This window comes from Callospermophilus lateralis, chromosome 2, assembly GCF_048772815.1.
Source record: "Callospermophilus lateralis isolate mCalLat2 chromosome 2, mCalLat2.hap1, whole genome shotgun sequence".
NCBI lineage: Eukaryota > Metazoa > Chordata > Mammalia > Rodentia > Sciuridae > Callospermophilus > Callospermophilus lateralis.
This window is the reverse complement of record NC_135306.1, coordinates 209,461,971-209,487,484: the sequence shown is the minus strand read 5'-3', so window position 1 is coordinate 209,487,484 and position 25,514 is coordinate 209,461,971. Positions and strand designations below refer to the sequence as shown.

Sequence of the window (25,514 nt, the reverse complement as noted above, 5' to 3'; positions counted from 1 at the left end):
CATCTTAGGTGGTCTGTGGGGCTCTTCAACATACACGGAGAGAAGGCAGCTCAGGAGGGTCACGCTGGCCACACAGCTGATGTGGCCTCTGCTTGTGACACTATACACCTCTCCCCAACCTCTGCCTTCCCAGACGTGCACCTGGCTGGCCAGACCAGGGAGGGCAGCCGTGGGCACTGTGCACAGCCCCGCTCTGGCTCCTGGGCTGTGTGGGGGCCAGGGAAGGAGCAAGAGGTCTCCCACAGGAGGCACACGGGTCCATCGGGCAGCCTCAGTGTCAGAGTGGTCAGCGGGCTGGGCAGTGAGGTCTGGGAGCTTGCGCTCCTGGCCGGGGCGGGAGGGTGGGAGCTGTGGGGTTGCTTTTCCCTTGAGAGTGAGGAAGGGGCAGCTGTGGGAGGAGGGACCCCTCCCCCTCAGGCCTGATTCCTGTCTGATGACTTCAGTGTCCACCTCTGGGGGACACTGATTCTGATGGCTGAATTTCCCAGGAACTAGCTTTAAACCCAGTTTGAATGGTTCTAGAGTTTTCTTCCCTTCGGGCCAGTGTAGGTCTGGGAGGTGGCAGCGCTGCCACGGGGCCTTGGCAAGGGCTCCTTGGGCTGGGGTCTCTGCCGATGGGAGGAAGCCCACCAAAGCCCATTTGTTCCCGGCATCTATGGCAAAGGCCCCTTTCACTGCCCTGCCAGCCGCTTGCCCTGGGCAGACACGGGGACCGGGCTATGCAAAGACGGCACAGTTGCCCTCGATGCCCACTGGCTCAGCAACCCCCGAATGGACCAACCATGGACCAAAAACATTCTAAAAGAAAGCTACCTGCTGAGCACAGAGATGGTGTTCCTTATCATCACTCCGTAAACAAGGAGGTACAGTGGCCGTGCACAGGACGTTACCCAGTGGTGGTTCTGGAAGTGATCTCGAGCGATTGAAGGGACCGGCGGGTGTGCGCAGTTGTACCACGCTGCTCTGTGTGAGGGACTGGAGCGTCCGAGGGCTGGGGTGTCCTGGGGAGTTCGCTGCATGCTGACGGCAGTCACCAGTGGAAAGGGCCTGGCAAATCCCTGCCCCAGGGGCGGCGAAAGCACTTGCAAGTTTTATCAGCCCCAGGAAGAGACAGTAACGTGGGCCTCACGCCCCGAGGCATGGCGAGGTAGGCAGGCCATGCCAGGGCACGAGTGTGAAGGAGCCCAGTTCCCCTTGGCCACCTGCTGCCGTCCAGTGGACAGCAGTCACAAGCCTCGCAGTGGGTCCCAGCCTGCCTTCCCTGGTGCCCCGTATTCAGCCTGCTTCGTGTCACAGGGTCGCCAAGACGTCAGCCACAGGCTCTGAGCTTGCAGGTGGGAAGCGCAGGTGCCACCGTTTCTTCCCTGCTAACATGGTGGGTCAGCTCGGCCCAGAGCCACTGGATTGGGGACCCTAAGCTGATGGCGGGCCCTCAGGGACTCGGAACGGCCCTGCCCCGTGGGCTACCCGACTCAGAATCCTCACCCTGAGGCTCTCGGGAAGCCCTGGCAGAGGGGTGCCAACCCCCAGGGCGGGTGCTGTTCCTGGGCAAGGCTCCCAGCCCTGCTCTGCGGGGACAGCACAGGCAGCCACGCTGACTGCCACCACGTAGCTAACCCAGGACGTGGCCCTTGCCCATGGTGCTTGCAGGCACAGGCATGGGCAGAAGTCAAAACGACACCAATCCCAACTCACTCCAGTCAGAACAGCAATGATCAGGAACGTGCACAGCAATAAGGGGTGGTGAGGTGGTGGGGAGAAGGACACCATCGTGAGGGACCGCAGTGAGGCAGCCACTCTGGAAAGCAGTGTAGAGAGGCCTCAGAAGACTAGGGGTGTAACCACCACGCGACCCACTACCTCACCCTGGGTGTGTTCCCAGGCACGGGGACCCAGCCACAGCGATGTGTACAGCAGCACAGCTCACAGCAGCTGCATTGTGGAGCCAGCCCAGATGCCCACCAACAGGTGAATGAGTTAAGAAATCGTAGAGATGGATAGACTACGCAGCCGTGAAAAGGAAGGGAATCATGGCAATTGCTGGTAAATGGCCGGAAATGGAAAATGTCTTGCTAAGTGAAATTAGCCAAGCTCAGAAACTCAAACGTTGAACGCTTTCTCTCATATGTGGAAGGAAGCAAGAGTAAAATAAAGGAGAGGGTGGGGGAGGACACACGGGGACCCAGGCCAGGTGCCACTTGCTTCCCTGCCTACCTGTGGGCGGTGGCTGGTGGGCTGGGAGTGGGCCTTCCCTTGAGCACTCTGCAGGTGGAGGCGCTGGGCCTCCCGGGCCTGGCCAGGCGGGCCCTTCCCACCTCTGGTGACTGACGGCGTCCCTCCACACCAGCACAGTGAGGTGCTGGGTCACTGCCATCTGTCCTGCCTGCAGGCGGTTTGAGTCTGATCCTCGAATCTGAGGTGCTGTTCTTCGCCAGGTGTGGGTGGGAGGTCGCACCCCACCCCATCTCTCCTGACTTCCCTGTGACCACACCGTGTGTCTTCCTCAGGTCGCCCACCTTCCCTCCAGCTCCCCGGGCGTCAGCCCCTTCCGTCCAGTGCCCCACGTGGGTGTGTCCGTTCCGTGGCTCTGTCCAGACTCTGTCCATGGCTCTGCCATCTCAGTTACCACGCTCTTTTCTACGCCCCCTCGAGCGAGGGTGGAGTCTTCCTGACCCCAGCACCTCCTGTGTCTCGCGTTGGTCCTCTGAACAGGTGGACGCCTGGCCTCCGTGCCCTGCACAGGGCCCACCTGGGGCCCCTCCAGTCCGGCTCTGTGCCCTGATTCCTGCTCTTGCTCTGGGGGCTCGCTCCCTTGTGGGCCGAAGCCCAGGCGGGAGCTCGGGCGGGCGGAGGCTCTGAGGGTGGCCTCCTTAGAGCAGCCGAGCCTGCACCGTACAGTGGCCCGTGAACGCCTGAGTCCCTGGGGTCTCCGTGGGGAGCCAGGCAGTGTAGGTGGAAACCCCAGCTCTGGGGCAAGAAGTCAGGCTGCACATGTCCAGAGAGACCAAGGCGGGTGCACCCCACCCGGCCCTCTCCTCTCGAGTGGACTGTCCGCTCGGTTGTGTTTCTGTCCGCTCTCGCCTGCTGGTCTCTGTGGCTTCAGCCTCTCCAGGGCCTCCTTTCTCCAGTACGGGCCTCAGGTGTCAGTCCTTGCCTCTTCTCCCTGGGCCCTCAGTGTCGGCCTGTGGCTACTCAGGTGGACACGCTCCGGTGCCTATGTCCCCACAGCAGGGGGTCTGGGCTTTTAGGGACCCTTGCCCTCAACAGCCTCCACAGTGCGCTCGGCACGGCGCTGTCAGAGAGACTGCTGAGAGACTGGGCTTCAGGCAGGGTCTCATCCAGCAGCCGAAGGCCTCGTCTTCGTGCCAGTCAGAGCTGTCTGGATGTGGGAGCCTGGTGCCACCTGGGCAGAGGGCTTGGTGCCACTCCCTGAGATCATCCCAGCCTCTAGGGAGGCCCAAGAGCCTGCATGTGTAATAGCCCCCAAGGCTACTGTGCAGCAGGTGGCCTGTGGACTGGACTGGGGAGACCAGGGTGAGGCCAGGCCAGGGCTGGGAGCCCACGTAGGACTTTGGTGACTTCCCCGTCTTTCCACTGCTTTGCTGTCACTGGTAAGGGAGGAAAAGACACCTGTCTGGACACGAGCTGGCCCCCTGGCCCCTCCTGGCATCTGGCCCTCTGCTCTGGGGCCTATATGATGTTATCCAGGGCTTGATTAAGAGCATTTGGTGGTGACTCCTGACACGCGGCTCATGACAGCCTCAGGGTCCTGGGGAAGGGGGCTTCAGGCCTCTCAGGCGGCCCCTCTGGGTGGTGGCCCAGTAAAGAGGCTGCCGCCGCTCGGAGGCTTGCCGCACTCTGGCCCCCGGCTTCACTTCTCTCCTGGGTCTTGCCTGCTGGTACTCTGTGTCATCCTGTCTTCCCACCCCCCATGTGCTCTGTCCAGACAAGCGTGTCCACTTCAGATGGAGGCAGAGGCAGGTGAGGGTCCTCCAGGGAGGCCCTGACCCTCCTGGCTCCCACCGGTGGTGCAGTGTGACCTGTGAGGACTGGCTGCACCTCTCCCTCCCACGTGGCTCCACTGAGCATGCCCTGTGCCTACCCACGGCAGGCTCTCGACCTGGGCGGCCTGCCCGAAGGCCCTGCCCACTGCCCGTCTCCTGCTGAAAGGTGCCTGCACTCCAGCTCTTGTTCTGCTTAGAAAAGCAGCATCTGTTCTCCACAGAGGCCGACGGGGCTCAAGAATGCAAGGTTAGTTGGACATCCTTCTAAGACCAAAGTGACGGGCCATATTAATGACGGCTGAAAGCCGTGTCGTCACCTCCACAGAAGCAGAACCAGCAGCCACTCAGTAGGAAGCCTCTCACTGAGCAGAGAACAGCCTTTCCCCTGCTCAGGTCAGTATCAAATCCCACAGGCAACACACTTAGTGGAGAAATGCCACTGCCCCTCAGGATCAGGGGCACAACACGGACGTCCCCTCCCTCGGCTTCCTGTTAAGCGCTGAGCTGCAGATGGCAGCCTGTGGAACAAGGCAAGAGGCAGAAACTTCAGACATTGGGTTGAAAAAGAGGAAGTGCAACTGCCTTTATTTGAAAATTTCATGGTGACACGCAAGACACTCGGGGACTAAGACGTGGATCACGCTGCACACGTCCACGCTGCCTCTCAATCACAGCAGCACGTGACCTCGAATTTGAGAATTGTGAACACCACTGACCGTAGCACTAAACATGTGATTAATCTGGCCAAGGATACAAAAGAGTTGTGCTCTGGAACCTACAAAACTGTGCCGAAGGAAATCAGTGAGACTCTGAATGGGTGGAGAGACACACCATGTCCGCAGACCACGAGGCGCAGGTCATCTCTAGGTTCAGAGGAACACCAGTCAAACCCCAGCCTGCAAGTGGCCAGAACCCCCAAGGCACCGTTCAAACGACCACAGAGCTGGGAGACCAGCCTTGGTGGCATGGCCTCAGCAGAACCGTCAGCTCATAGACCCGTGGAGCGGAGCAGAGGGCCCAGTGCACCCGCATGGACAATCCAGGTGTGAAGGCAACTCGGGGAGAAAGGAAGGTCCTTTTAACGTCTTGGAACAACTGATAGCCACGTGCCAAGAAATGAACTTGGATCCACAACTCTACACAATCCACAAAACTTGCCGTACAACCAGATTCAAAGCCTAAAATCATAGCAGAAAACAGGATACTTAAGGAGGATTTCTTAGGTATGACAGCAAAAAGCACAGCCACCGTCAGCTCCAGCTGATCAGTGGGACCCACCCAGTGAAAACCTCCTCTTCAGAAGGCACTAGGAGGAGAACGGGGGGACAGACCAGAGGCTGAGGAAAGACACTGCGCCATCATCTGACAAGAGTTCTGTATCTGGAAGGTAGAAAGGACTCTCGAAGCAGAATGATAAGACAACAAATCACAAAAATGGACCTTCACCAAGTAAGACCCACGCGGAAGAACAGAGAAGATGCCGCCGTCGCCGACTGTAAGAGGAGCACAACTTAGAACCCGTGAGCTACTGTCGCGCAGCGGTGACGCTGCCAGGACTTTTGGACCCGGGCCTCCTGCTCGGCTGGGAGAACTAAGTCCAGCAGCGCAGCCGCTCTGGCCAACAGGCCGGCAGCTCCTGGACCCATCTAGTTTGCACCTACCGACTGCCCAGCCAGTCTGTCCCTAGGTGTCCACTTGACGGGGAGAAACGAGGGCAGAGGAGCTCATGAGAGCTGGAGATGGCGTGAAAACTGGAAACGGCCCAGAAACCATGGGCCCCGAGCGGACGCCTCTCAAACTCGCGGAACCCTGTTCAACACAGGAACAAGCTCCTCACACACCCACACGGGGAATCTCGGAATAACCGCGGCGAGTGGAAGAAGCCAGGCAAGACGGAGTGCAGACCCGCCTTCCTGCTTGACGCACCACCTAGAAACCCAAGAGCAACCGAGAGGCAGGGGCCGGTGGCTCCCCAGGGCAGGCCAGCGGGTGTCCCATGATCTCCACGGGGGCAGCGGTGTCTTCATACGTCAAAAGCTACCACTGTGCAATGTATTGTTTGTTATCCAGCTCACAAACTGTTTTAAAAACATTGAAATAGGATAAAGATTTGCATAGCAAAAAATAACCCCCAAATTTTTTAAGTGAAATCTGGGGCAATGGTCACTACCCATAAGACACGTGGCAATTTCATCAGTGTATTTTAAAAGCACTCATGAGTCGAGGTAAAAGAAGGAAGGAATGGAAACAGTTCCCAGGAAAGGGAACGCCGTGCATCACCAGGTGGAAAAGCGGGCGGGCTCCACGACACCAGGCGGTGCTGACGGAAACGGGGGTGTCTTCGCTTGTCTGACCACCGAATTTGGAGGTCTGAGGATGCTCTGTGGGTGGGTGTAGAGGGAAACACTCGGCCCTGTCACACGTCGGAACAAAAAGTGGACACGACTCGGCTGGCAGTTTGATGGACAGGAACGGGGCCCGTGACTTTCAGTGGACGCGCACGCATCGGCAGAGCACTGCGGACCACAGGTGCACGCGGGGAGGCTCTGCTTAGACGGGCGAGCATGGTGCACCCAGGAGCAGCCAGCCTCTGGAGCTGCCTCCTTGGCACGAGAGGGACGTCCCGAGGTTCAATCCTAGAAACAGCGGCTCCTCCAGGTCGGGGCAGTTGCTCTAGCTATGGAATGTGTGCAAGTTCAGGATTTGACACATTGGAGAGCTGTCTGCCTTGCTGCACATCCCAGAGCAGGTCAAAGAACAGTAGCGCTGTCTGCTCTTGACAGTTAAGTAGAACTAAGGTGTAAACGCACCCGTGCCGGCCAGGTGCAGGGTCCACCCCTTAATCCCAGCTGGGGAGGCCGAGGCAGGAGGTTCTCAAGTTGAGGGCAGCGTGGGCAACTTAGTGAGGACCTGAGCAATGTAGACCCGTCTCAAAATGAAAACCAAAGGGCTGGGGATGTGGTCAGTGGCAGAGCTCCCCGGGCTCCATCCCAGCACAGCGGGCAGGCAGGGCCTCTGGGCCTGGTACAGTCGGACCTTGGTCTCCTCTGAGGCTCCCCTGGGGTGGCTGGCTCTACGTTAGTTCACTGCGTGTTGGGGCGACTTGTTCACTCATGCTGATTTCCTCAAGGGTTTCAACTGTGTTACTACCTGGTAGCAACTGACTTTTTCCTTTAGTGATTTTCCTCTCTATGTAGATATTCTCTCTCCTTTTGCCTGAACTTTCTTGATTCTTTTTTCTTTTAGTCAAACTCATGAAAGATTTATCTAGCCTAGTCATTACATGCTTACGATCTTACTGGGAAAACTACCTTTGTGCTATTTTTGTCTTCTATTTGATCATTTTAGGCTTTTATTAAGACATTTCCTCTTCCTGGTTATCTTCAGTTGGTTGTTTTGTTTCCTTTAATGAAGAGTAATACTTGGTCCATTTATTTAAAGTCTTTCCACCGAAAGGCATTTCTAAGGCTATAAATCTTACTCTGTTGCAGCTTTAACTGTGACAGGTATCATATCCGTATCTTAGTATGAAAAATGTCCTACTAAATTGTTTTTTAATAGTTTTTATGGTTTTTATTTTGCGTTTTGATTTTTCTCTTTAGAGTTCTTTTAAGAAATGTTTTCTTAATTTTTAGGCAGTAAATTTTTATCACTGTTATTTATTTCTGATTTAATAGGCTTAAATTGAAAGGACCAAGCCTGTGAAAGCTCCACTTTTTTTTCAAAATGAAGAGTTCCTTTGTGTCCAACTATAAGAATAAGACATGGTCTCTGGACTGTGTGACGTGTGACGGGGAACACGGGGTGTTCCACAGACCTTCCTCAGGAAGACACCTCCCGACCTGTAGGGCCCAGGCAGAATGTGCGCGGCGACGCCACCCCTGTGGGTGTTCATGCACTGCCCTGTTCAGATTTGGCCCCGCCCCCGTCGTCTTTTTCTCATCCTAACGCACCTGCCAGGTCTGAAAACCCACCCCTGCCTCTACGATTCTCTAATCGCATTGCCATGTAACACATAATACGTATTATACATGTTATTATAGAATTATTTCTGAAAGCTGAGTGGCAGAGGCCCGGAGTGTCCACCCAACAGCCTGCAGCCACCCTCCTGGGACCATAGCCCGGCTCTGCCCCTTACCCCCATGTGACCCTGGCCAAGCTACCGCCTCCGTTTGCCTCCGTTTCCACAACTGTGAGACCAGGATTCTAACTGCTGCTGTGTAGGCGGAGTGAATCGGGCACATGGCCTGCCCTCTGCCCAGCCGGCAGCGCACTCACCATACAGTCCCTTTCTGGCCACGGACCTGGAGGCTGTCCTTCCTCCCAGGCCTTCCAGAATTCTGCCCCGGGGACGCTCCGTCTCCCGAGGGACGTGAGCACGAGTCAGGACGCTCCTCTTCGCTGCTCTCACGCTCACCTGCCCCCTCCCCGGTGCCTGCGTCAAAAACTAGGCACTGTCTCATCTCCCTAGTGCCCTGCAGCAGCCAGTGACACAAGCCCACAGGACATTCTGGGTCCCCACTGCTGGTCAGACACACAGGACGGCAGCAAGCATGCTTTTCTGCCCCTTGATCTGCTCGTGCAGTGACTTAAGGTAAATTCACTTGGAGGCTACGGGCACAGTTCTCTGTTTCGCTTCTTTTTATCTTTCAATTTTATTTCATTGTAGAATCACACTCTTGCTGGGCGTGGTAGCGCACGCCTGTGATCCCAGCCGCTCGGGAAGCTGAGGCAGGAGAATCCCAAGTTCAAAGCCAGGCTCAGCAGCAGCAAGGCCCTAAGCAACTCAGTGAGATGCTGTCTCTAGATAAAGATACACAATCGGGCTGGGATGTGGCTCAGGGGTCCAGTGCCCCTGAGTTCAACCCCCAGTACAAAAAAAAAAACATAAAAAAATCAAAATCAAATCAAATCATCCTCTCAGATGAACCCCGGTGTGCGTGCCGGGTGCTGGAGATGTGCTCTGCCTCAGGGCCAGCCGGCTGTCAGAGAACCCCGGACCTGAGTGCGCGTGCGCAGGTGTCTTCATTTCTGTGTGATGGATTTCCAGGACTGATTGCTGTTCTGGAGCTGTTCTAACAGAGCACCAGGCCGGGCAGCTTGAACAACAGACGTCCACTTCTCTCCAACAGGAGGCCAGCTCAGGACAAGGGCCGGTTTCTCCTGGATGGCCGCTCTATGGCTGTCTTGAGGCGGTCTTCCCTGTGTGCAACCCCCTGGTGTCTCTCTCTCTGTCCCAATCCCTCCTCTCCCAAGGCCACCAGTCAGAAGGACTCACTGTAACTGCCTCTCCCAGGGTCCTGTCCCCACAGCTATGTCCCAGGGCTTCAGGGTGAGGCTGCCCTCGTGAAGCATGGAGGAGACAGTCGGCCCATGCACAGGGACGTGTGCACTGCGGACCCACAGGTCCAGCGCCCAGCTGCTTTCCTTACGCACTGCCTGGCCTTCGTTCCCAGGGGTAGGGTCCCCTTCCCGCAACACCGCCAGCCATTATTGGCAGAAAGTTTCTCGGCTTCTTAGACAAGTGGGGTGAGAATCACTGACATTTGGCACCGGATGATTCTTTGTCCAGAGAGAGTGTCCAGTGAGCTGTCGGGTGTCCAGCAACGTCCCCCCGAGGTGCCCGGGCATCATGCTTTCCCTTCTGATAACCAAAAACATCTCCCCGCAGTGCCAAAGGTTCCCTGGGGGTCAAGACAGTCCCCCGTGTGAACAACTGGATCACAGTGAGACCTCAGAGGCCTTATGCCCCGAAAGAACACAAAACCTTCTTATTTGGAAGTAATTGTGAACTACAGAAAATCTGCAAGAGTGAGCGGTGGCACCGCTGTGCCCGTCACCAGACTCACTGATTTGCTCACTGCTGCGGCTTTGCCTGGTCCACGGTGCCACTGAACTGCCTCCACATGTGCACAACAGCCTTCTCTTGCTGTCCCCTGACCACAGAGGCTCTCGGCTGGGAGCCCCAGTGCGGTTCATCTGTGCAGTCAAGCACGGGCGCATCCTGCATCTCATGGGACCCTAAGTCCCAGTTCTGCTGGTTGAGGTGACAATGTCCTCTGACACACGTTCGCTCCTGCGCAGGACCCAGCCTGCGTCCAGCTGCGTCTCATTAGGTTCTTGAATTTGGATGCTTCCTGTCTCCTTGATGACTCTGAAGTTTTGAGAGAGAGAGTCCTGCACTTCTTGAGGACTTTCTGATGTTTTCTCATAACTGGGTCCACCTTGTCCTCCCAGCTGAGGTAGCCCAGAGTGGACACGGTGTCTTCCTCAGGGTCTCCTGGGGCACAGGAGGCCACCTGCCCCTCAGTGGTGGCGTTGAGGCACCGTCCACTCTTTCACTATATAGTTGCACGTTTTTATCTTACAGCAGATAAACAATCTGGGGAGGTTCTTTAAAGTCATGCAAATATATGCTTCTTATTCAAAATGTCCAGATTTAGATGCTTTTTGGAACCAATGTTTATTATGGTAGTTGCAAAATAATGATTTTCCAACTACAGCATCCATCCAAAAAGCACTAAAAGAAAAAAACACGTTCACAGTATGGAGTTATCTGATTGTGGTGTCCATTTCCCCTTTCATAGTGGATGATGTCTGTGGTGCTCAGCGTTTCTTCAGGTGCTTACTGGCCACCTGATTTCTCCGACAGTGAAATGCACTTTGGGTCCCAGGTCTGAGCAGGCTTTGCCTAGCTCTGGAGACTAAGTATTTTCTCCTGTAGCTTTTTCCTTCGTTTCATTAAGGTGTATACCTTGCAATTTACCTAGTCAAAGGGTACAACTTAGTCATTTTCGTATGTCCTGAAATCTATGCAGCCATCACCTCAGCTGTAGGACATTTTCTTCACCCCAAGTGGTGGCTCCAGGTCTTTTGGTGTCACCTGTCAGCTGCCCTGTGCTGCAGCCCTGAGCCAGGTGACCTCTCTCCCCTGCCTCTGTCTGCATGGTGTGTCCTGGCTGTGCTACATGAAGGGAATCACGCAACCTGGCCCCGCGCCTGGCTGTCTTCACCTGCGACCTCCAGGTCCAGGCTCATGTCACCGCGCGTCCTGGCATCTCACTTGTCCGGGGGCTGAATGACAGTCCCTTGTAAGAACAGACCAGGTCTGTCCGCCCCTGCAGCGGCTAAGAAGCATCCCAGCCATGTCCACTTTCTGCAGCTATGGGCCATGCTGCTGTCAACGTGGGCCTAAGCTGTTGTGTGGACAGGTTTTCATTTCTCTGGGTAAATGCAAGGGAGTAGAAAGTGGAGTCCAGCTGTGGCTCCAGGGCTGGCTTGTCTTCCCAAGGGCTCAGGGAACACAGCAGGCGTGAGCTCCGGGAATCCCCTGTTGTCCCCAACACTTGTTATCTTTTTGTATTTGCGGTCTTGGTGGCTATGGAGTGTCGTTGATATTTCCATCTGCTTTTCCCCGGGACTAAGGATGGTGTGTGTCTTTGTGTCCATCGACCATGTCTGTCTTTGTTGAAGGACTGTTCAGAGCCTTCCAAGTTCAGGACTGGGACCTTCTGATTTTGAATTGTAAGATTCCCTAGGTATACTAGCTACAAGTCTCCCACCAAGACAGAATCTGCAGGTCTCTTCTCCCATCTGTGTCCTGCCTTTTCACTTTCTGTATAGCGTCCTTTGACAAAGGCTTTGCGTTTTGATGAAGTCCAATGACTCCATTTTCTTGTTGCTTATGCTTTTGGTCTTATATTTAAGAAACCTCTGCCAATCCACTGTCACACACATTTGCCTCTATTTTTTTTTCCCTAAGAATTCTGCAGCTTTATCGCTTACCTTTATTCCTTTGATCTAATTTGAGTTTTGATACATGGTGTGATGGAGTGGTCCAGATTAATTTTTTAGTGTGGAAATTCAGTTGTCCCAGAACTCTCTCTCCAAAACTCTATGCTTCCTCCGCTGGATTTCCCTGGCACCTTGTGTCAGTTAATCCTAGACACGTGGCTTCATTTTCAGATACTCACTCTCTCCCCCTGATCTGTGCTCCCGGGGTTCCAGGAGCACCCTGTCTGGACACCACTGCGTGGTGATGAGTCTGGGAACTGGGAAGTGTGCCCCTCTCCTGCGCTCTGGTTCAAGATCATGAGGCTCCCCTGGGCCCTTTGAACGGGAGCTTGTCACTCGGGGAAGGCAGCCATGGACGGCCAGCAGAGTCTGTGTTAAGTCCGTAGCAACTTCAGAGCGTCCTGGCTTCACCATGTCAGGTCATCCCATCCATGAAAGTGAAGTGGTTTTCCATTTATCTAGGTCTTTTCTTTCAACCATGTTTTGCAATTTTCTGAGTGTAAGTTTCGCACTTGATTGTTGAATCTGTTTCCAAGTAGATCCTTCTTTTTCTTTTGACAAAGATACATAAAAGGAGCCATTTTCATTATTTTAAGTGTCTAGTTCTGTGGCAATAAAGTACTGCAGTGGTTTATTTTTTGATATTGCAAATTAAATTATTTGTTTGGCTTCATTTTCAGACTGCTCCCTGACAGCGACAGAAACACAATTGGATTTCAGTCGACCTGGGGCCCTGTGAGCATGCTGAATTGTTTATCAGCTGTAACAGCGGAGTGGACAACTTGGGATGTTCACTTCGTCTACAGTCAGTTTTACTACTTTCTCTTCAGTCTGGTTTCTGTCTCCTTTTTCTTGCCCCACCCCATGCTGAACAGAGGTGGTGAGAGGTCTGCTTGACCTTTCTTGGTGGTCAAGGGAAACGAGTCTCCTACCCTCCCGCAGAAGGCTTGCTGTATGCCCTTCGCTGTGTATTTCCTCTCTGTCCCCAGCACGTTGAGAGGTCTGCTGTTTCCGCCTATCATGGCAGGGTGTGGAGTTTATCAGATGTTTCTTTCTCTACCTCGGTTGGTACTTAACAAAAGTTGAATTTTTGTTACCTCAAAACTCATGTGTTTTCACCCTGACCCCTAGGAGGGAGTCTTGTGGGGGTGATCAGGGCATGAGCAGACCCCGATGCATGGGATGGGCGGGATGGAGCCCTTGTAGGAGAGCGCAGAGCACTGTCCACCCACCACGTGAGGGTGCTAGAATGGCCCTCCTCAACCAGGAAGCCAGCGCTGAGAACTTCCTATAAGAGTTCCTGTAAAGCAGGTCTGCTACCGAAGAATTCTATTTTGGTTTATTTGCATTCTTTTTGAAAGATGATTTTTTTCTGGAATAAGATACTTGCATTTTTAAGAAACTATCTGCACACACTGACTTGCTGTCTCCTGGGTCCCGCTGATGCTGTTGGAGAGTGCACCATGGGGAGCCCCGACACTGAGTGCCACACAGCCTCACCACCACCTCGTGCACGGGGCCAGATGGGTGACGCTCCAGGACCCTGCTCTCAGTGGGCTGCAGAACGGGACAGGACACAGGGATGGGAAGAGCTGAGCAAGGCCACTGCTGAGTGGTCCGCCACCTCTGAACCGTCCCCCTTCAGTTCTGTCAGCTGGGCCTCTTCTGTCCGTCAGGCTCTGTGGCTCGCCATGGGTGCTCTCGTCTCCCCTGCTGACTGACCCCTCCTGTCCACATGCCCTCTGGGACTCAGGCCAGGCAGCTGCCTGACGCCCAGGGCCAGCCCAGGGCCCTGCACTGGCTCGGTCGGTCGCACTGTCTCTTCATTTACCTGTGTGTCTGTGGCTCTGGACATATCTACCATGGGCACTGCACGTGGGACCGTGTCTGGGGTGCCAAGGGCTCCGTGCAGGCGCGGAGGGGCTGTGCAGCAGGACTCGGTGCTCTCCACTGTCCCTGGGCTGGGCCCTTGGCGCTCTCCCTCCCTCAACGCCTCGTGTGGGGAACGGCATGTCCTATCGTGCCATTTGTACCCCTTGCTAATTTCTTCTCCCTACTAGTGAAGTGACAGTCTTAGTAACAACCACCTTAGGTGAAAAGTCTGCTTCAGGTTAAATCTCTTCAAATACTGTCTGCCCAACCTCCTCTCTAGGGCCTTTTCTTTCTACTGAGGACTGAACCTAGAGACGCTTTACCCCTGAGCCACATCCCCAGCCCCTTTTATTTTGAGACAGGGTCTTGCTAATTTGCTGAGGCTGGCCTTGAACTTGTGATCCTCCTGCCTCAGCCTCCTGAATCCCTGGGATTACAGGCCTATGCCACTGCCCCTGGCTTTAGCCATCTTTACAGGTCTGTACTTGTGTTTGGTGATGTTTCTGCAGCTAGCTCAGACTGGCTGTTCGGCAGCACTAGTGTAATTCTAATCTGCACCTGCAGCATCTCTAGTGTTTTAAATATAATCAACATGGCCTTGTTTTCTGATTGAAGTGTCATTAAATACTTTCCTTCCCTAACAGGGTTTAGTTTCGTTTTCTGAGCGCATTCATGCCACCACCTGGGGCTCCGGGCCTACCTGGCTGGCCTCGAGGCCCTTTGTTTCTGGCCGAGCTCTGGTCTTGCCTGTCTCGGGATCCTTCCCTGTGGAAAACTGGGCCTGTGATCACTTGCTGTGGGTACCCTGGATTCTGATCCCCGACACGGGCCCCCCCCCCACGCGCCTTTCTCAGCTGCACTCCCTCGGCACCCACCCTGCGTGCGTGGCTGCTGAGGCCGCCGCTCAGCTTGGTGTTTCTTAAGCCTGGCTTCATGGTTACAACCCTGAGATGGGCCCGGCGACCGGTCAGGCCAGGGTCAGTCAGAGCCGCGTTTCGGCCCCTTATCGGTGGATCTTCCACCTTTGCTCTGGGAATCCGGGGATGGGTCAGGACACTCGCTCAGTCCAGGCACGTTAAACTCTGTCCTCTGCTGTGCTGTCGGCTGCAGGGAGGCGGGGGGTGGGGTGCGGGGGCTCTGATCTCTAGAGAGCACACGCAATCTTCCATATCTCCAAGAATCCCTTTGAAGACGTGTGCTTGCCCCAACGAGTGCTGAGCAAGGGGCTGCCGTGGTGGTGGCCTGAGGTCACTGCTGTTGACACGGGACCCAGGTGGGCAGGCGGCCAGTGCTCCTCAGGTTTTGTACCAGTGAGTGGGGCAGGGGGAGCCCCACGTTGAGTCACCACAGACCTTGGACTGTGTGCAAAGAGTGAGCAGTTTCTTCCCTGAGTCAGCACTTTTCAAGTGACCATATGCCTTTGGCTAATTTCCAGGGTCTTAAAGGGGTTGACAGGATGGTCCAGTTTATCATTGCCTTCTGAGTGGCCTATTTTGTTATTACTTATTAATTTTCGAGATTCTGGGGTGTCACCATTTCCTGGCTGGTCTCAAGCATGGGGCTCGGGGGGTCCTTCCACCTCCCCCTGCTGAAGAGCAAGGACCGTGGATGTGCCCCGCCGAGCCAAGCCCCTGGCCTGTCTATGAGGCCCTCGCTCCACCCTTCTCGAGGTGACCCACACCTTTTAGTTCAATTTCTAAAGATGCACACTCATGTCCTTCTAAGAGTCAAAACAATATAACAGGATCTCCCGCAAGGAATGCCCTCCCCTCCAAGACACCCTGCGTCCTGAACTCCTGCCCTTGTAGTGACCGGCCCCACTTCCTAGTTCAGAGCCCACGGGGTCTTGGTGAGCCCACGCAGCCCTTCCTCAGCTCCGTTCCCCGAGTGCCTTTAGAGATGTGCTTCTCCTACCTAGCTGTGCCTCCTGGAGCCCTCGGGTCGTTCCCAGAGGTCTGCCTCATTCTGGTGTGGTTGTGCGGCATTTCCTGGTGGGTGTACAGTGCTTCCAGATAATCCCTTGTGCATGCAGGTGGCTTCTAGACGGCAGTGCCCTCACCGGCCTGTGGCCTTTGTCTTCCATGGCACTGCCAATGGCAACTGTGAATTTCTTTCTGCAACTGCTCATTGCTGACATATAGAAGCACAGCTGGTGTGTGTGTGTGTGTGTGTGTGTGTGTGTAACAGGCAGCCTGTGTCTTTGCTGAATGGCTTTGTGAGTTTGGGATTCTCTATATACAGGATCATGTCACCTGTGAACACAGTTTTATTCCTTCCTTTCTCGTCTGCAGACTGCCTGTCTGCCTCATAGCTCCAATGAAACCTCAGTACACTGCTCAGGAGCAGGGGCAAAGTGTGCGGCCTCATCTCGCTCCTGTCCCTACCCAGGGAACACTTGAGTCTTTCACCGTCAGGTGTTACGTTAGCTATGAGTTTTGCACGAATGGCCTTTGCCATGTTTCGGAAATTCCCTGCGATTCCTAATTTTCTGAATGTTTTTATACTAACATTGTTGAATTTTGTCAAATGCTGTTTCTAACACTGTGTTGACCACTTGGGTTCTTCCCCTTCATCCTCTAGCATTTTGGAGAGACAGTCCTTGACTTAGCAAGGATTCAAGTTAGATCTTTTGACTTCTTGGTGGCAGGAAAGCGATGCACCCTCTCGGCACTATATATGAGGTTCTGACCTTTCCTGCACTGAGGTATTCTCCTATGAAGCTGGGAAGTAGCACCAGGCCACAGCCCAAGTCAGCCGAGGTCAGGAGGGGCACCTGGGGTGGCTTGGGTGCATCTTCCATGATGGTTTCAGTTCCTGGCTCGGAGGTGCATGTCTTGGTGGGTCAGTGCTGCTGGACCTGTGTTCACGTACCTGCTGGTCACTTAGGTATCCTTTGGAGAAACACCCGTTCAGGCCCGTGACACCCTCCTCGCTGCTGTGTGGGAGCTCTTTATATGTCCTGGACCCCGATCCGTAACTAGGCAGACGCCTGTGAGCGCTCTCTCCCAACCCCTGGCTGTCTCGTCTTTGTCGATCGTCTTCTCTGCTCTTCAGATCTTTTAGTGTAACACCCTTAGATCGGGCAGAGGCCAGGGCCGGGTGCCTCACCCCTCTGTTTTCTTGGCATTTTACAGTCTTACATTTAGGTCTTTTATTCATCTTTGAATGGATTTTGATCCACTTTAGATTGATGACGTATAGTGTAAGGCAGGGCCCAGCTTTCTACGTCTGCGTGGGCAAACCCAGGTTTCCTTGCACCGCGCGTCCAAGAGTGGCCACTGCGAAGAAGCCCCCCTCTCGGGGGCCCTTGCTGCAACTGGCTGACCTTAGGCGTCTGGGTTTATTTCAAGGCTCTTCTTGGGTTTCACTGGTCTGTGTCCCTATTTTTTATGACAATATTGTATTGTTCTAATTATTATAACTTTGTGATATAAGTTAAATCAGGGAATGTGGTGCATCCTTACTTTTTCTCAGAACTGTTTTGGCTATTGGGGTTTTTTTGTGGATCTATAGGAATTCTAGAATTTTTTCGCTCCTTTCTGCCAGGAATTCTGTGAGGATGGAGGGGGAGCGTGTTGAGTCTACGCATGGCCTTAGGGTGATGTGGCCATTTTAACAATCCTGGCTCTCCCTTTCCAAAGAAGGGAGAGCCTTCCATTTACCTGTGTCCTGTGTCATGCACATTTATCTGGTCATCTTCATTTCATTCTAGTAATATTTTATAGTTTTCAGGTCTTTCACATCATTGATTAAATTTATTTCTAAATACATTATTCATTCTATCATAAATGGGACTTTTTCTAGATCATTAATTGTAGAAATGCAACTGACGGCGTGTTCGTTCTTATATCATCTCTAGCAGCTTTTTCTGGGGCCTGTGGGGTTTCTACCTGTAGAATTATATCATTGGCAAATAAAAATGATTTTTCCTCTTCCAATGTGGATACGCTTTATTTCCTCTTCCTGTCTGACTGCTCTTGAGGACAAGTGAGGAGAGGGACTTCCTTCCCCTGTACCAGGTCTCAGTGGGAACATCCCATAAACAACCTTTGTGCTATTGGGGAACTGTCCCTCTACACCTAAACTCTCAGTTGTATCAAGAAAGTGTGTGGAATTTGTCAAATGCTTTTCCTGCATCAATTGAGATGATCGTGCCATTTGTATCTTTCAATCTGTTCATGGGATATATGACATTGGTTGACATGTGCATGTTAAACCAGCCTTGTATGCCAGGGACCCAGGACACTTGCTCTTGATGTATAATCTTGCTAATGTGTGGTCGGATTTGGATTGCTAATATTTTATTGATAATTTTTGCAGCAGTGTTCGTTACAAGAATCAGCTTGTGGTTCTATTTTCCTATAGGGTCTTTGGCTATGATATCAAGCGGATGCTGACCTTATAAAATGTGTTAGAACACATCCCCTCTAACTTTGTTTTTTGGAAGCGTTTTAGAAGTACAAGATGATCGTCTGTGGACCGGTGGTGGTGTTCAGCTGGATGCGTCTGCTCCCGAGATCTGTTGCTGGGGGCTTTTCGCTGTCCTGCCCCTGGGCTCTTGTCCCCCTTCCCATGGCTGGAGATTCAGCAGGTTGCATTTTTCTGGGGACTCGTCTGTTTCCTCTCTGCTGTCTGATTTGCTGGGATTTAATGCTCATGGGGAGCATTAGGGAGCATCTGCTGGGTGTCCTCACGTTCACCTCTGATTTCCAGCCATCCTCCTACTCCCTAGGTGGCTTCAGGGTTTGTCAAACTCTGTTTTCCAAGATCCACCTCGAGTTTACTGGCGCTTTTTTCCTGTTTTTTTCTTTTCTCTGTTTCTGTTCCTTTCTTCTGCTAACTTGCCTTCATTTTGTTCTTCTGCTAGTCCCTTAAGGCAGAATTTGAGGCTATTTATTTGGTGTTTTTCTTCCTTGTGATCTGGGCAAGGGGTCTGCTGCTAAAGCCTCCCTCTCGGAGCCACTGTGGCTGCCTTCCGAGGGTCTGGGAGTGCTGGTTCTCAATTGTCATGTGTCTCAAACAGTTTTTAGGTTTCCCTTTTGATTTCTTCTTGACTAGATCTGTAAATGAGAGTAGGTTACTGAGCTCTGCAACTCATGCTGGAGAACTGCATTTCGCCCGGTAATGCCGTCTCCTCCTCCTCTTCTGGAGTTGGACGGTTTGGTGTGGGTGCATGATGTTAGGGCTTTTGATTAGTTGATATTTTTCTCCCTATATAAAGGCCTTCTTTATCCACTCATCTTTCATTAACATAAGCTGCACAGCTTTCTTTTGGTTAAGATTTGCATGGAATATTATTTTTTATCCTCTCACTTTCAATCTACTTGTGTCTTTACATCAAAAATGAGTTTTTTCTACACAGCAGAAGTCGGATTTTGTGAAAACTCCATTCTGCCATCTTCCATCTCTTCCAGAATTCAATGTACACCTAAAGCGATGACTGACAAGCAAGACCTACCATTTTGCTACTTGTTTTTTGTATGTCTCGGACTTTGTATTCCTCACCTCCTCTTGTATTACCTTCTTTTTATTTAATGAATTTTTGGCAGTGAACAGTTACGATTCTCTATTTGATTCTGAGTGAGTTTCAGAGATATTTTGGAGAAGTTGTAGGTTCACAGCAAACTTTAGAAGAAGACCCAGAGAATTGTGCGTATGCCTCCTTCCCCACTCCTAGAACAGCTGCCCACCATCACCCCCGCCATCGAGGCCCTCACAGAGGGGCACGCCTGTTACTGATCAGTCTCAGTCGGCAGTGGCCTCCCGCATGAGCACCGCGTCCACACTGGACCTGTGGCTTCACTCCTGCTTTGCAGGTGTGTGGGTTGGTGAACAGGCATCCACAGTCATGACACACACCCACGTTTCACTAACTAAAATCCTCTGTGTTCTGCCTGTTCATCCCTCCCCCGTCCCCCAGTCCCCGGCAACCACTACACATTCCACTGTCTCCAGTTTTTACTTTCTGGAATGCCCCAGGATCGGGACCTTATGACGTGGAGGCTGCTCACCATGCCTCTTTGACAGAGTGACATGTACTCAAGTAGAATTTTCCCTTTCCTTTCACACCGCTGGGTGCCACGGCAATTCTCATAGATCTGCATTTCCCCAGGGACGTGACAGGTTCTTAATGGCCTTCGATATCTTTCCACAGTGAGATGTTTTCTGAGGCCTCTGACCCATGTTGTAATCAGATGGTTTTCTTTGATGAGATGTGGGTTCTGCATATTTTCCCCAGCTCTGTGGCTCGTCTTTTCTTGACTGAAGGTATGACTCTCATGGAGTCATTTTACTGAAGTCTATCTTACCAATTCTTTCACGGATCAGAGCTTTGGTGATCTATCTAAAGAGCCATTGCTGAGCCACAGGTCCTCTGGATGGTCTCCTGGGTTACCTTCTACTTTGTCAGTGTTTCTCTCGTAGGGAATACATAAAACGTAGACTCTATCATTTACATTCACATTTATACTGTAGAGGCACGGCCGTCGTATCTTGGTGCTGAACGGATCCCTTGGGACCCTCTGTGTCTCCGGGCAGGGGCTCCGGCCTTCGTCTGTGTTAATTCACATGTGAGGGGCTGGCTCCGCAGCCCTCCTGTGGGTCTCCATTGGCCCCATGTCATTCCCTCCTCTCACTTTGGGTCCATGGGTGTCCCTACTGCTGAGGTGCGTTCTTGTGGATGCACATCACTGGTCCTCACTGCTCTTCAACCCATTCAGCCGGTCTGTACCTTTTCATTGGGGACCGTGGGCCTCGACCTTCAAGGCCGTGTTGTAGGTGAGGACACCCTGCCGTCTCGCCGCTTCTCTCTGGCGCTGCTCTCGGCCCCTCTGTTCGCCGTTGGGGTCTGAAGTTGTCCACGTTGGGTCCTTCCCCTTCTCTCTGTGCATCTGTGATTCTGGTGGGGTCTGCACTTTCCTGATGGTGGTCGTCTTTCAATCCTGGATGTACATCTGAAAGGCCGGTCCTGCTCTTCATAAATTCCTTCCGGGTTTGCTTGTCTTAGAGGGACCTCATTTCTTACTCTTTCTGAGGACAGCCTTGCTGGGCCCAGGGTCGTTGGTTTCGGGACTTGGCAGAGGTCACTGTGTCCTTCCATCAAAGGACTGGCTATTAGCCTAATGAGGATGTCCGTAAGTACGGCTTGGAACTTTCCTCCGGCAGATTTTAGAATCTCATCTGGTCTTGTGCGTCTGACAGTGTGACTACACGTGGCGGGTGAAGATCTTTCATGTCTACCTGGGGCCCTGTAAGCCACAGGACCTGGCTGTCTTATCATCTTTCCCCAAATCAGACAGAACTGGGTCTGCCGGCACTCTGTGGAGCTGCTGTGTACACGGGTACATGCGTGCCTTTATACTGACTCTCAAATAGGATAAATAGCAACAGCAGTGGGGCTGGGTCCGGTGGCGCTCCGTTCCTGTCTTCTGGGGAACCTCCATGAATGATTTCCAAGATCATATAAGTTTCCTGCCATTATTTCATTGAATGTGTTTTATGTCATTGGCTTCTCTTCCCTCACCTTCAGGCACTCTGAATATGTGGATATTGAGACCATAAATGCTTTTTTCATTCTTTCTTCTTTTTCTTTTTTTTTGTGGGGGTTGGGTTGGTTGGGATATTTCGAAAGACCTGTCTTCAGATATTCTCTCTTCCACTGGACCTAGTCTGTTGTTCACCTCTATTTTTATTCCCTTATGAATTTCTTCAAGATTGCTATTTAGTTCTTTTTAAAAATATCTACCTCTCTGCTGAATTTCTCATCGATATCCTACACTGTCTTCCTGATTTCATTTAACCATTTGTATGCTCTTAGATCTCATTAAGCTTTTAAATAACCCTTCCTTATCAGACCCTCACACTGACTGGCGCAGGACGTGTTGCTGCAGCTGCGCTCTTTGGGTGGCATCGTATTGTTTTGTGTTTGGCGTGTGTGTTTTGTTTTTGGTTTTGATATCAGGGATTGGACCAAGGGATGTGTGACCACTAAGTCACATCTCCAGTCCTTTCTATTTTGAGACAGGGTCTCACTAAGTTGCTTAGGGCTTCACTAAGCCAGCTGAGGCTGGCTTTGAATTTGTGATCCTCCTGCCTCAGCCTCCCAAACCACTGGGCTTACAGGAGTGTGCCACCATGCCCAGCTTGTTCTGTTTTGGTTTCATGTTTCTGATGCTCTTATATTGTGATTTTGCATCTTGTGGATTAGGGACCACACTTACAACAGCTTTATAATATAATTTCTAACCAGAAAGTGTGAAGCCTTTAATTTTGTTCATCTTTCTCAAGAATGCTTTAGCAATTCAGGGTTTTTTGTGATTGTATAAGAATTTTAGGATTGTTTAAGAATGTTATAGGGATTGTATTGAATCTATGTATATTGCTTTTGGTAGTATGAATTTTCGACAGTATCAATTTTTCTTATCCATGAACAAGGCATATTTTCTCATTTTTTCTAATCTTTAGAGAGTTTTCACCAGGATTTCACAGTATCCAGCATGCAGACCACCTCCTTAGTCCTACAGCCAGACTCTGGGAAGTCCAGTCTCTCCTTACCTAGACAGTGGGTGTCACAGCCAGGAAGTCACTGCCAATCCAATGCAAAAAGGTTTTTGCCATGTCTTCTTCTGAGAGGTTTATGGTATTAGTTCTCACATTTAGATCTTTGATCCATTTTGAATGACTTTTAACGTATTTTGGAAGCAGAGGTCTCAACTTCATCCTTATGAACATAGATTTTCCAGTCACTGTCTACTGAAACAAGCAGAGCTGGAGGATCACAACACCCGACTTACACACTACACAGAGCTGGAGTAACAAGGCCCGCGTGGGTTCTGGACCGACACACAGACCGACTGTCTGTTTTGGAGCAGGTTCTTTGAGCAACTGTTAAATATTTACTATCGTGATAACTTAGGAATCAGCTTTTGGGGGGAAAATGTTCTACAGATTTTAGTTAATTCCATTTGATGTATGATAGTTTTTAGGTCTGAAGAGTCTTTGCTTAGTTTATATCTGGATAACCTGTCTCCTGGTAAGAAAGGTGTGTTGGAATCACTCAGTGGTATTGTATCAGGGTCTATATGAGACTTTAATTTAAACAGTGTTTTATGTAGGTCACACCAATGTTTGAGGCATACATATTTGTGATGAGTATTTTGTCTTCTTGTGGAATTGTTCTCTTGACCTTCTTTGCCTCTCACTAATTCTAGCTTAAAGTCTGCTTTTTTTGAACAATAAAAGGCTACTCCTGCTTGTTTTCAGGCACCAATGGCATGGCATTCCAATGCCAATTCTTCCACTTTAGCCTGTGGTTGTCTCTGCCTATGAGTAAAAATCTCTTGCAAACAACATAGAATTGGGTCTGGCTTGTTGGTTTGTTTCAGCACCAGGTTTTGAACCTAAGAGTGCTTAACCACTGAGCTACATTTATTATGATAATAATAAGATTATTATTTTTATTTTGAGACAGGGTCTCACTAAGTTACTTAGGGCATTGCTAAGTTGCTGAGACTGGCTTTGAACTTGCCCTCCTCCTGCCTCCTCAGCCTCCCCATGCACTGGGAGTTCACAGTGCACCCCACTGTGCCTGGCTGGGTCTAGTTTTTGAAGCTATTCTGCCAGCCTGTGTCTTTTGATTGGAGAGTTGAAACCACTTACATTCAATGTTGTTATGGAGAGATATTTACTAATTCCTGCCATTTTGATTTGTTTCTCACTTGCTGAGCTACTCTTCACATGAGATGTCTGTGTGTGAGCTCTGGGATTCGTTCTCATGTGCGTGTGGTATTTTGTTAAATATTTTCTATAGCGATAGCTAAGGAATCGTGAATTCTTTCAGCATTTGCTTATCTTGGAAGGTTTTGTTTCTTCTTCAGTTCTGAGGATAGCTTTGCTATATATAGCAATCTTGGTTGAAAGCTATTTTCTTGGGACTTAGAACATCATTCCAAGCCCTCCTGGATTTGAGAGTTTGTGTTGAGAAATCATAAGTAATTCTGATTGGCTTAACTCTAAATACGACTTGATGTTTCACTCTTCTGATTTTTCAAATTCTGTGCTTGTTCTGTATGTCAGGCATTTGGATCATGATGCGTCACACACAGGTTCATTTTTTCATCTTGTTAATCTGGGATTCTGAAAGCATCCTGTATCTGAGTGTCTATCGCATTCTCACAGTTTAGAAATTTTATCATTATTTCCCTGAAGAGGTCAGTCACACCATTAGCCTGCATCTTATAACATTCTTCTATTTCAGTGCTTCTTAAACTTGGTCTCAGTGTGGTAACAGAGTTCTGGTCATAGCTACTTCTTCTCTTTAATACTAGCTGAATGCTCAAAGTGGCTGCGTTGTGTCCTGCCTTGCGATTCTGTCTTTATTGATTGTGTCCTTCATTTCCAAGATATCTGTTTGGTTCTTTTTCAGTATCCATCTCTACCTCCATATTTAATTTCTCATTCATATCCTGTACTAACCTCCTTAAATTATTCAGTTGTTTTCTGTGTTCTCTTGGAAATAACTGATCATTTTATAACCATTCTTTTGAATTCTTTACTGGTATTTCAGCCACTTCCATATCTTTGTGGTCAGTTACTGGCCAGTCATGAACTGTAGGAAGTATTGTGTTATCTTGCTATTTTGTGTCTTTTTTTTTTTTTTATTCCATGTTGGGTTTTATGTCTCTGTTGGGATGGATTTCTCTCCCACTCTTATTTCTGGTCCCTCAGAACTGTGGTATCCACGACCTTCTGTTAATTGTGCTTTTGCTGTGGGAGTAAATGTCCAGGGAGGGACCCGAGGCCCCCGGCCAGTCCGCACTGTTCACTGTTAAGACAGGAAGGGAACTGATTTTTGTGGGCTGGCTTTCTATCCTGACTCTTGCCTGGTTCGTTTACTCTCACAGACTTTGGGAGGAATCTGTCACACTGTGGTCGCTGTCCCTCCTTTCAGTCTGCGGCCTCTCTGTCTAGGATCTGGTGGGATGTCCAGGCCTCTGCTGAACAGAGGGGACTGAAGGCGGCTGTCGCCCTGCCTGATGTCAGAGGAAAGCCCGTGGTGCCCACCGTTGTAGGTGATGTTCATGGTGTCTTTCCACGTGTGGCTTTTATTACTTAGGTATTTCCTTCTACTCTTTTCTAGGAGTTTTATGATTTTGTGGTTTTCACTTAGGCCTGTGATGATTGTGACTTAGTTTTTGTGAGAGTTATAAAGTCTGTCTAGACTGACAGCTTTTTCCACGTGGATGTTTAATTGGTATTGTTTTTTTTTAACTACCATTTGTGGATAAGACCACTTTTCTGTGTTGTTTTCCTCTTATTTATTACAGATCAGCTGAGTAACTGATGAGGCTCAAGACTCTGTTCTGTCCGGTCATCGACCTGTCCATCCTTTTACTAATTCTAGTCTCGGTTGCTGAAGCTTCACATAGACCATGACGACGGAGGTTGCCAGTCCTCCTTTCCCACTCATTCTGGATTGTGTGGCCTACTCTGTCTCTCTGTTTCTGCACATGAACTTTAGTCAGTTTGTCGATACAGACAAAGTAACTTGCTGGAGTCTTGTTTAGGATTGACTGAATGTATGTATCAGTCGGGATAACACGTTTCAGTCCTGAGTTCACCAATTCATAGGTATGTGCTGATTCTCAATCAGTGTGGTCACCTGACTTCATGGATTGTATAGTTCTGCTAATACAGACCTACATATTTTTATACCTGAATGTTTTCATTTGGGGATGCTCATATAGATGACATAAACATCAGGGGCAGGGAGAGAGCCGCCTTCAGTCCCTTCTGTTCAGCAGAGGGCTGGACATCCCACCAGACCCTAGACAGAGAGGCCACAGG

General features: G+C 51.0%; 1 protein-coding gene across 3 annotated transcripts in view; it reads left to right on the top strand.

Moving 5' to 3' along the window:
- Kcnq1 (potassium voltage-gated channel subfamily Q member 1) overlaps positions 1-25,514 on the top strand; it is a 292,310-nt gene that overhangs the window by 101,585 nt on the left and 165,211 nt on the right. The gene's annotated exons all lie outside the window — the stretch shown is intronic.